This window comes from Ammospiza nelsoni, unplaced genomic scaffold (assembly GCF_027579445.1).
Source record: "Ammospiza nelsoni isolate bAmmNel1 unplaced genomic scaffold, bAmmNel1.pri scaffold_54, whole genome shotgun sequence".
Classification (NCBI taxonomy): Eukaryota; Metazoa; Chordata; class Aves; order Passeriformes; family Passerellidae; genus Ammospiza; species Ammospiza nelsoni.
In genome coordinates this window covers 655,949-666,045 of record NW_026683192.1, presented here as the reverse complement: position 1 = coordinate 666,045, position 10,097 = coordinate 655,949, and the positions used below count along the sequence as shown (strand labels likewise).

General features: G+C 52.5%; 1 pseudogene; it reads left to right on the top strand.

Moving 5' to 3' along the window:
• Positions 1-2,234: 2,234 nt before the first annotated feature.
• LOC132087181 (zinc finger protein 239-like) overlaps positions 2,235-10,097 on the top strand; it is a 28,744-nt pseudogene continuing 20,881 nt past the window's right edge.

Here is a 10,097-nt window from a genome sequence, read left to right as displayed (position 1 = left end):
TGGTCCCCAGCCCTGCACAGGCATTGCCTGAGGCCAGAGGGATGGAGACCCGCCGAGCACCCCCTGGGCTGAGAGGGACAGAGACCCCTGAGCATCCCCTGGGCTGAGAGAGACAGAGACTGCCCCGAGCAACCCCTGGCACAGGGGTGAGAGGGAGGGAGACCCCCCAGGCATTTCCTGGGGTGAGAATGATGGAGACCCCCTGGGGAATGGCCTGGGGTGACAGGGACAAGGACACTCCCAGGGCATGGGCTAGGGTGACAGGGACAGGGACAATCGCAACAAATTCCTCCTGAGCATCCCCCAGGGCAAGAGGCACAGAGACCCCTTGAGCATCCCCAGGGCACTGGACAAAATAAACTAGGCATAAATCAAACCTAATCCTACATAAAATACTTTGATGAATATTTGATTTTCCCGAGAGTCACATGTGATGGAAATGCAAACAAATCCCAAACAGGAGTAAACTGGCAATAGAAGAAATTCTGTGGCAATTCCAAGTTTCATTGGTTCCTGCACAGCTCCAGCTCAGCTGCTGGCAGGTTCCAATAAAAGGAAAGTGGAAATTAGGCCCAATCAGATTAATAGAAGGAAGGGGAAACTCTGTGTAGCTGTCACAAAGGTGACAGGGATGAAGAGAATAATGATTCTCACATTTGGCAAAGAACCCAAGCCTGTGAATTCCAGAGTTATTTGGGAATTTAGCTACTTGAATTGCGTTTTTTGTTGGACTTTTAGCAGCCTTGGGTTCCTCACCATGGGGTGAATGAACCTTGTCAGTCTCGCTGGTAACATTTGCTCCCTTTCCTCCAGTGATTTTAACAAACTTTTCAAGGAAGGACAACAAAATATTTTCTTTTTCACTGGCCACCTCTAACAGCCATTTTCCTCATCAGTTCTCCCATAAGGTGCTCAGAGGAAGCTGTGTCCAAGTTTCCAAGAGTTCCTCCAGAGAGAACCACAACCTCCTCAGAGGAGTGAACCATGCTGTTGTCAAAGGCACCAGGGGTCAGACAACGGTGCCCTAACCCACTATGGCAAAATAATGTCGCAATCTGCTTAAGAAAATTGTTGGAGAGATTCCTCTGCCCCAGTTAAGATACTAACAAGACCAAATCCAAGGTGGATTTTATTGAACAGTAAATGTGAGGTAGAGAGTGAGTTGGAAAGAAAGAGAAAAGGGGGGAGAATAAGGGAGTGACAAGGGACAGAGGCCTCACCTAGAGCAGGGTCAACTGTGACATTGTCCCCTGTGTGTGTGGCCTTCCCAGGGTGGGGGTTTTACACCTGAGCCAGTTTGGGTAAGGGGGGTGGTGTTCACCCCCTGAGCAGGGATTACCCCACTGTTTCAGGTTGCAATGCAAGATGTAACCAAATGCATGTTTTCAATCCCCATCTTCATCAACTGCTATAAGCAGGTGGGGCAGAGTTCTTTATCTCTTCCATGAATCACCTCTGATAACGCCCTCCAGGGGAGATATCTTCTGTGAATGGGCCATTGAGTGTCACTGCAGGACTAATAAAATTCCATCATCCCATTGTGGGATGCTCCGCCCAGAGGGAGGATCCAAGAATTCCTACCTGGATATAAGCTGAGGCTGGCAACACCAGCAGCACCTTGCCTACTGGATTCCCAGAGGACAAGAGCTCCATAACCACCAGTGGACCTTCAGAGGAAGACCAGACTCTTCTACAGCATCACTTCTTGGACAGAATCATGTTCATCATTCCAATAGGACTGCAGCCACCATTTAATGGGACTGCAGCCACCACCCTGACCAACATGGTGTCAGGTTATATTCTGACTCTGTCAGTTTAAGGCAGTGTTTCTGTATCATTGCCTTGATCCTAATTTTGTTTTTGAATTGGAATTCTGACTTAGACTTTCCCGCTGGTTCACCTTCAATCCGGTACAAAATTTAGTGTGCTCATTTCTTGTTTTCCTCCCAAAACAGAATTTCCCATTCCTAAAACTTAGCCAGATGGAGGGAGAGACTGCAAGGAAGAGGAAGATGCCCCAGGACACCCAGGCAGGTGAGGAGGAAGTCAATGCCCCTTTCCCCCTCTCTCCTGCTCCATCTCCCAGCCCAGCACGGCCCCTGGCTGCAGGACAACCCTGCTGCCAACGCCGTCCTTCCAGGGATGCACTGAGGGGATCTCCTTCCCTTTCCCTCTGGCATGGAGGCAAATCCCATCCTCTCCTTGTCCTTCCTCCCCCAGAGAAGGAGCTGAGGATGGAGACCAGGGAGGACAAATCTCCTGAGCAGAACCTTGTGGAAGAGGCCATTTTGAGCAGCTCCATGACACAGGAATTCAATGGGGAGGATAATTCCCAGAGATTCCACAGGAGTAGGGGCTGCAAACCCAGCCCAGGGTGCTCTGAGGAGAGAAGACCCACCCTGAGCCAGGAAGGTGGACAGAGCTTCAGCCAGAGCACAGAGCTGGTGGTCAGCGAGCAGCTTCATGATCGGGAGAATCCCCACAAGTGCTCAGAGTGTGAGAAGAGCTTCAGGCACAGCAGCACCCTGATCAGCCACCAGATGATCGACACAAGGGAATGGCCCTACAAGTGTGGGGAGTGTGGGAAGGGCTTCAGTTACAGGTCTACCCTTGTGACCCACCAACGCATCCACACCGGGGAGAGGCCCTACGAGTGTCCCGAGTGCCAGAAGAGCTTTCGGACCAGCTCCGATCTCCTCAGACACCAGCTCATTCACACTGGGGAGAGGCCTTTCTGCTGCCCTGAGTGTGGGAAGGGCTTCAAGCGCCAGTCCCACCTCATCATCCACCAGCGCATCCACACTGGAGAGAGGCCCTATGAGTGCCCCACGTGTGGGAAGAGGTTTCAGACCAGCTCAGATCTCCGTCTGCATGAGCGGATTCACACAGAGGGGAGGCCCTTCCGCTGCCCTGACTGTGGGAAGGGATTCAAGCATAAGTTCACCCTCATCAGGCACCAGCGCATCCACACAGGGAAGAGGTCCTTCGAGTGTCCCTAGTGTGGGATGAGTTTCACCCAGAGCTCTGCCTTGACCAGCCACCAATGGAAGCACCGGTAAGGGACGTTCTGTCAGTGGCCCAACAGCAGAAGAGCTTCATGCCCAGCTCTAGCTTCATCCCTCATTGGAGGACCCATATTGGAAAGAGCCCTGGTGATCCATGTTCCCTGTGATCCATGCCAGGAAGACACCTGTCCCTTTTCCTGCCCCTGCCAATGACATGATGTGGGATGGAAGAACATGAGGGTCTGGCCATGGCCCTGTCATTACATTTACTCCCACCTCAGGTCATTGCCAGGGGCAGGAAAGGGACTCTCTCTCTCCCTGAGGAGAAGGGTGAAATTTCCAGGCATGGGAAATTGTGGCCAGGAAGACCCAGTGAGTTGTGTTTAATTTTCCCTGTAAACAGTTTTATTTATCCCTTCTGTTATCAATATTGTTTTTGTTCCTGTTTGTTCCTTATCTCATTGCTGTTCCCAATAAATGGTTTTTATCCCAGCCTGGAATCTTTGCCTTTTGTGCTTTCCATGGAAGGCGGGAGGGCAGCGAGGGCAGCGTGGTTTTAGCAAGAGCAGGAAATTGCGGAATCCCATTCCTGAAGCCTGGCCCATAGAAACCAAGCATCCCAGCTGGTCCCAGCCATGGTGGCCATGGCAACAGCCTTGGGAGCGGGTCCCTGGCTGGGGCTGTGGGAACCTCTTCCCTCTGGTGCCCAGGGACAGGAGTGGAGGGAACGGCTGCAGCTGAGTCGGGGCAGGCTCAGGTTGGATGTCAGGAAAAGGATTTTGCCCAGAGGCTGCTGGGGCCCTGCCCAGGCTCCCCAGGGAAGGGTCCCAGCTCCAGGGCTCTCTGAGCTGCAGCAGCGTTTGGACAGCGCTGCCAGGCCCAGGCTGGCATTGTTGGGGTGTCCTGGGCAGGGCCAGCAGTTGGACTGGAGGATCCTGATGGGTCTCTCCCAGCTCAGCCAATTCTGTGGTTCTGGGATCCCATGAGCCTGGGGATGGGGCTGCCAATGGTTGCCATGGCAACGGCCTCTGGCTGCAGACCTGAGCTGGTGTCCATGGCAACCACCCCTGGCATGGGGTCTCCATGGAGCTGCCGAGGGACTGACCATAGCAACAGGGGGCTGGTGATGGTTACCATGGAAACTGACCATAGGAACAGGGGGCTGGTGATCATTGCCTGCTAAGGATCAGTTTTGTCACAGGCCTTCCGAGGTGTTCCATGGGGATTTTCCAAGAGTCTCCAGGCTGTTCCAGAGCTTGAATGTCACAGGCACAGACAGGGGCTCCATGGAGACCTCCCAGGGGATTACTGGGATGGTAAAGAGCCGTGTGGTCAGAGGCAGTCACAGCCATTCCGTGGTGACATCCCAGGGCACCTTGTGCTGCAAAGGCACCAATCTGTCACAGGCACTCACGGGGGCTCCACGGTGACATCCCAGGAGTCCCCAGGCTGCCAAAGAGCTGGGATGTCCCAGACACTCACAGGGGTTCCTGTCATGGGCACAAAGGGAGCTTCAGGCAAAACCTTTATTCCTTTATTGGAGAAACTTCTGCTGAGACATGAGGTTGAGAAATGACACCTAACAGCCACCACGGATCCTCAAATCCCTGCAGGGCCTCTAGACTTCTAAAATTCCTTCAAAGAGAGGAGACTGGAAGCGGTTGGATCCAATCCCAGCCCCAGACTTTGTCAAAGGTGTTAAAGATTAGACAGGTGGAATTGAACTTTAATGCAATTTTCCCCCCAGCATTAAAGATTGAATACCAGATAAATTTATATAAATACAGCTCTGATTTATTCTGATCGTGATTAGACAGAATGGTTCATTCCCACCACAAAGTAAATGAAAAAAGGAGTTATTGTTGCAGTCTGAGGTGGTCTGCACACAACCGTCCCCAAGTTTCTTGTGCCAATGGGTAGGAACCACGAGAGCACCAGCACATAGACACACAGACAGACACACAGACACACAGACACACAGACACACAGACACACACACAGACACACTCACAGACACACACACACACACACACACACACACAGAGAAATGCTGAAAGTGTCCAGGGGCCAAAAACAAAGACAAAGGAGAGTCCAGGGTACAAATGCAGGAAAAGAGGGTTCAGAGTAGAGCACCGGGGATCCAATGCTCTGAGGGTTCAGGGGCGGTACACATGGAAGGGACCAATAGTAAATGCCAGGGTGGATGGGCAGGGTTACACACCAGTGGGAAAACAGGGAAGGGAGAACTCACCAGAACATGAACTTATAAGAGTTAAACGGGTAGAGAAGGCCAAGGGACAGTACAGAACTGGGAAAAATTAACATAGTGCTGCAGAGCACCATGGGGAAGCCTCTTTCCTCACCCTGAGCTGTGAGGAATGCCCAAAGCCTACAGTGTGTCTCTCCAGGCCATTTCTGCTGGCTTTTCCCTGGTAGGCTCACAGGTTTGCACAGTTGTGCAGTGTCACAATGATCTCCTTGGTTCTGCAGCCAGGCTGTGGCTGCTGTGTAACAATGGACCTGTGATACCATGAGGCTCCATAGTGGCACCATGGTCCCTTTGGTTCCACAAGGCCGTGCTGGGACATGATGGACCCTTGGTTCCATGAGGGGCCTGGCTCCCACAGCCCCTCACAGGGCCTTAAGGCCTCTCTGAGTTCCCCATGGCCCCTCATGGCCTCTCAAGGCCCTTCATGGCCCCTCATTGTTATGAACAAAAATTCGGTTAATATTTTTTTGTGAGAAAAAGTTACAAAAAGGCAGCCAGAGCACTGTAGCTGCCGAAGTTCTGCGTGTTTTGTTATTGTAATCATGGGTCGTTGTGGCTAATCGCTCCTTTTGTATTAGCAGAGCCTTGCCCGAGGCTAAGTTATACCTTTCCCAGAATAGTGAAGACACCTGAGAAGGTGGGGGGGTTATGTAAAGTGACTCCAAGACCAGCATTCTGTGTGGGTCCCCCACTCCGAATGTACTGAGAAAACCCCAAAAACAACGAGCCATATAAGAGTTGAGAGACTGGAGTGATGTCTGGATGCGAGGAGCGGAGTGCTGGGCCTGCAGAGATGCTGGAAGCCTTCATTGTTCCTCACCCTGTCTTCGAGAGCCCCCGGGGCAGGTCTGGGAGGAAGCGAGACCCAGACCAAACCAACATCTGATGGGGACACCACGCCCTAAAGGCTCCCACGAGGACCGGATCCCCCAGCTCTGCCCCTTGTGGACAAAGCTGTGCATATCCTCCTCCTCTGAGTCGCCCTGGGCGCCACGACAGGGACTGCAGCCCTGCCAACCTGCCCAGTCCTGAGCTGATCACTTTTAATAAAGGCATTAAAAAGGAGAAGAAGTCTCCTGGCCCTGTTTATTTCACTCATGACAGATGGCCCCTCACAGCCCCTCACAGCCCCTCTCAGCCTCAGGCCTGGGGCTCCACCCAAGGCAGGAGAACAGGTTGGGCCCTACTTGTTCTGCTTTCATTTCAGTCCCTTCACAGCCATGAGTACAGAAAGGCTGAAATGGAGTCTTTCCCCAGCGTTTCCCTCGGGGTTAACTGCAGGCTGAAGCTCTGTGCTGGCGCTGGCCCCAGCGCCACCATCCCTGCAGCCGCCAGGCCTTTGCTGTCCCCCCGTGTCCGTTCCCTGTCCCCGAGTCCCGCCCGGCTCTGGCAGCAGCAGCAGCCACAGCGCAGGGGGCGCCGGCCCGGCCCAGCCGGGGCTCCCGGCCAGGAGCAGCAGCAGCGCCGGCCCCTTCTCGCCTGCTCCTGCTTCGGCTCCCAAGGGCTTTTTCCAGCTCAGTTCTGGAGCAGAGCAACCAGCACCCACACACAGCCCTGACTGCTCAGGGCCCGCCTGTGCTGCCCCGAGCCAGCCCTCAGAGGAAGAAAGGATTGGGTTCCAGCACTGTTTCCAGCTCTGTTTTACTCACCCTGAGGTGACAGGAAGAGGCTGCTGGTGTATTACAGCAACCTGAGTGGGTCGCTGGGGTGGTGAGAGAAAGACGAGAATCTTGTTTCTTGATCAGAAGGCTGAATTTATTGATATATGATATATAATACATTATGACTATACTAATAGGAATAAAGAGAGAAGTTGCAGAGCTGCTAAGCTAAGCTAAGAATAGAAAGAAAGAATCTATAACAAAGTTGTGTCCAGGGACTCTGTCCCCAGCTTGCTCCTGTGATTGGCTCTTAATTATAAACATCAGAACATGAACCAATCACAGGTGCATCTTATTGCATTCCACAGCAGCTGATAACAATTGTTTACATTCTCTTCCTCTGGGGCCCTCAGCTTCCCAGAAAATGCAGAAATCTGAAAGAAAGTATTTCTGTGAAAAAATGTCTGCGACACTGGTGCCTTTGCCTTGGGAACTGCAGATCATGGCTGCTCTTGGCCCTCTTCTGCTTGCCACCTGAATTTTATCCATAAAAATGCAAGTGCCTCTTTCAGTTGGTGCTACCCATGGTGCTTTCATGACAGTGAAGTCAGTATTTTTGTCACAGGCATAAAGATCAGCAGATACTGAAAAGCTCACCAGCCCCTGAACACTAAGATGAGGGGAATTAAAGCCACACAGGCCACATTTGCAGCGCTCAAATACAGCCCTGTTGCTGACGTTGTTGAAATAGAATAAGCTGACAGAGGCTGTCACAGAATTTGCCTCCGCAATGTGGAATTAAATAAAAAAATCCACCAGGAGAAACAGAAACCAGAACTTCTCGACTCGCTTCATTGCTCCTTCCTAGCAGCAGGAAACACAGATGCCCAGAGGTGTTTTGCACTGCTGCTGCCCCCAGTTTGAGCCCAGGCTCTGCCCAGTCCCAGCGGGAACCTGAGCCCAGCCCAGGGAGCTCAGTGCACGCGGGGCCAGGCCCAGAGCCCTGGGCACGGCCGCCCATTGCGGGGCAGCGGCGCAGACGGAATGTCCTGCGGCCCAAACCTCCCGCTCCTGCCACACAGCGCCAGCCTTCTCCCCCTCCTCCTCCTCTCACAGCACGGCACAAATTCCAGCTTGGAGGAGGCTGCCCCAGAGAGGGCTCCAGCTCCTGTTCCAGCCTGAGTGTCCCTGCAGAGGAACAGGGCATCTTTCAGCCACTTCCACAAGCTCAGGCTTCACACTTCATAGGGAATCTGGGATGCAAATGGCCTTGCTAAGAAAGCCAAAAGATGAGGGAATGGATTAGTAATTATTAGAAAAATTTACCCTTCTTCCAGGCAAGGTTCACCCGGTCATTCCCTGCATTTCTCCTTTTCAGATTGTTTCAGTCAGCTACTCTGAGAGGTCCATCTTGTTCTGGTACTTATCATGAACTGATTGTGCTCTTGATTTATGCACCAAGGCACCAGATGTGGAATTCAGAAACAAACTCCCTCTGTCAGAGCATTTTCACATTCCAGATAATTTTCAAGATGTCCAGTGACGGGTTGGAATGATCGTCACACAACTCTCCACTTGAGGCTGCAGGCTCTGGAGATTCTTTCTCTGCATTCAGCCAGGCTTGTATTCCCTAACAATTCTTTGTACCACCTCCTATTTTCTTAGCCTAGAAAAGCAACAATGAAAACCTTACCCATAGCACAACTCCCCAGTCCACCAGGAAAAGAAAGGACAAGTTGTCAAGTCCTCAAAACTTTTGTCCTGTTTTGCTGCAAGAGTCCTGCTGCACACAGTGTGGAAAGCCAAGAGAAGCCGCAGTTGGTGGCACGTCTTGTGACAAGAGCTCGACCTCATTCTCCAGGAAAGGTCTCTGAGAAGAGCAGACAGGATCACAGAGAAGATTCCTGGAAAACTGAACCAGCATTCCAGAAGTGAAATGAAAATGGAAAGAAATCATCTGAAATGTTTTCCTCAGTTTATTTCTATGCTCCTCTTTTCCATCTTGCAATACTTCTCCATGCCATGAGTTCTAAATGCATCTCACCTCTAAGATCAACGACTTAGTGAGTTTTAGACACACTAAAATACCATGACCTGCACAGTTTGCCTTCCCCTGTTTTTGTTGGAAAGCAAAGCTGGAGACACAAGTGCAGCGCTTGGGTCGGGCACAAATCCTGCAGTCAGGGAATGTGCTCTGGCAGTGTGTGACCCTCAGCAGGGACAATGCTCAGCAATCCTGCAGTCAGGGAATGTGCTCTGGCAGTGTGTGACCCTCAGCAGGGACAATGCTCAGCAATGCTGCAGGCAAGAAATGTGCCCCGGCAGTGTGTGACCCTCAGCAGGGACAATGCTCAGCAGCGTTGCTGTGCTCGGTCTCCATGGAACCATGCCAGGAGCAGCTGCTGAGCACAGAAGCCATCGCAGCCCCCGCCCTGCTCCAGAGCCCCTTGGCAGGGTGGGCTCCTGCCCTGGCTCTTTGTGCCAGGAGCTGGCAGCGCTGGGTGCAAGGAGTCCAGGGAGGGCACAGAAACGCTGGGTGAGAAATGCTGGGGCACAGCGAGATGGGCGAGTGCAGCCGGCCAGGGCAGAGGAGCAGCACGCACAGGGGGCACAGCCTGCAGGACAGATGGCCAAGGAGAGAAAACATCTTCTCAGGAGGGTGGAGAACAAACTTTTAGTTGCAAACTTCAGAGAATGAGGTACTTGGGAAATCTTAAATAGCATTGAATTACAGTAAATCACTTCATAAAGCACTGACTTAGCAAACTCTAACCTGTCCAACTTCAAGTTATCCAGATTTCGAGAAGATGAAGTCAGGAGAAGAGAGAGAGGGAGACAGAGATCCACAGTCAGTCATGGATCTCAGCTGCTGTGAGCTCCAGGGCCGTGGGATGTGTCAGTGTCACACCCGTGTCAGAGCCTGACCTGCTCTGGTTCCTCTCACAGGTGAGGTTTTTGGGGTACCAGGGGCTTGGCAATCACTTTGGGGCTGGGCCAGAGGCTGCAGTGGCTGGGTTGGGGCAGTGACCACCCCACCTATGCAGAACTCTCCCTGCCCCCAAACACACACTGGAGATGTCTGGGGCCGTTCATCATTTCTCTGCTCTCCAGCACCAAGGCAACGGACTCTGGCTACAGCTCTGAGCTCGTGCCCAAGGCAACCACCCCTGGCAATGGGGCTCCATGGAGCTGCTCTCAGGAAAGACCCCCAAGAGCTGGGGA